This window comes from Echinops telfairi, unplaced genomic scaffold (genome assembly GCF_000313985.2).
Source record: "Echinops telfairi isolate 266 unplaced genomic scaffold, ASM31398v2 ScPeMD7_17;HRSCAF=63, whole genome shotgun sequence".
NCBI classification, from domain to species: Eukaryota; Metazoa; Chordata; class Mammalia; order Afrosoricida; family Tenrecidae; genus Echinops; species Echinops telfairi.
Genome location: NW_022103914.1, coordinates 10,431,511 through 10,433,200, shown reverse-complemented (window position 1 = coordinate 10,433,200; position 1,690 = coordinate 10,431,511). Strand labels below are relative to the sequence as shown.

General features: G+C 41.3%; 1 protein-coding gene across 2 annotated transcripts in view; it reads right to left on the bottom strand.

Annotated features, from left to right (window-relative positions):
• FGF12 (fibroblast growth factor 12) overlaps window positions 1-1,690 on the bottom strand; it is a 636,348-nt gene that overhangs the window by 594,575 nt on the left and 40,083 nt on the right. The window lies entirely within an intron of this gene.

Here is a 1,690-nt window from a genome sequence, read left to right as displayed (position 1 = left end):
CCTTTTTCTCTAAGGGGGGGAGGAATCTGCTATCATTCAGGTGTTGACTAAAGGCCTGTCTAATATATCATCTCTTTAACCACTGTTCTGTGGTACTTATTTTTTATCATTCTCAAGCAATTCAAATGTTGGTCATCCAGAAAATGTATTCCTTCCTTTCCTTCCTACGGGCACAGGGAGCAGAACTGAACTCACTGGCAAAAGCCACACCAAATTAGATTTCAGAGGATCGTTGTTCTGATGTGAAGCCAATCCCCCAGCCTCAGTCAGTTATGAACATCAATTAATGGATGATTACCACAGAAGCAAGAGAACCTGGTCTTCTTTTGGAAAAGGCCAAATTAAGTTCTAGAAGATCCCTACCCTCCATGACATTGGGAAAGGCCACCCACAGGTCCATGTCACTGATACTCAGACGCCATGTTCCTAAGCGTCACCGTGGGGGTGTTCACTCACAGTGAAACATCTTGGAATGCTCCCCCAGAGATGGAGATTCATTTGGTCTACGCTGGGTCCCCCAAAACCAAAAGCAAAAAACAGTTGCTACAAAATAGATTCCAACTCATGGCCACCCCGTATGTTATAGAGTAGAACCATGCGCTCCACAGGGCTTTCAAGGGCTTTCCAAAACACAGGGCCAGACCTTTTTCCAAGGCACTGCTGAGGGGGTTCAAATCACCCATCTTTGATTGGTAGTCAAAGTAACCATTTGCATCACTCACCTGCATTAGTAAGCTCTTCCAATAATTCTGTCTGCCGGTAGATGAAGACACACTTTCAGCTGCTTCTTTCCACTGGTCAACATTGGCATAGCACCAGCAACCCTACCCACAGCTGACTGTGTTTCTGAAGCTAAAATGGAAACACACATCAGACCCACTAGAAGATCTGAGCTCAAATGTTAGGAAGCAATCTGTAATCATCAAGGGTGATTTGTAAGAAAAATTGATCAAAGGCTCCTTAACACTGACCATGCCAATCAAGACCAACTGATCAGGGTTTGTTGTTTTGTTTTTCATTTAGAAAAAGGTCAAGCAGCTGCCCGTTTGCTTTTTTATCTCCAGGGCCATTTTAGGAAATCCATCTGCTCCAAACAGCTGCTCACAAGTAAGATTGATCCTTGCAGAGAAATGACTGTGGGGCCACACTCACAAGGCGACATCTGTTAAACTGTTCTCTCCTTTTTGCTGCTTCTTGGTGAAAAAGAAACTATGAAGAACAATCTTGCCTTTTGGTAACTTAAAATGAGGGTAGAAACAATTATTTGGGTAATAATTATAAAATGTCTATGAAGGGATTTGTTTATAATAATCTCTTTTTAGTCATTTTCATGACATTTAGATAATGCTTTTGGAGTGACTCTAAGAACTCACCTTCCTTCTTATCTCCATATTTTGCAACTTTAAAAGTACATTTAAATTTCTTAGTCTTCATATAACCATAGCCTTTATATAACCCTTAGATGAGCAATACCCACCCCCATCACATCATTTCCAACTCAGAGTGATCCTGTATTGGTTTCCCAAGACTGATTTTCTCCCACAAAGCTTCTGGTGGATTTGAACCCCTAACTTCAAATTTAGCAGCCCAACATCTCATCTGACAAAGCTCATTTTAGACAAACTAGACAGATGACATTACTGAAGGGCAATAGCATTGAATCATAGCTAATAATAACATCCCAACTTGG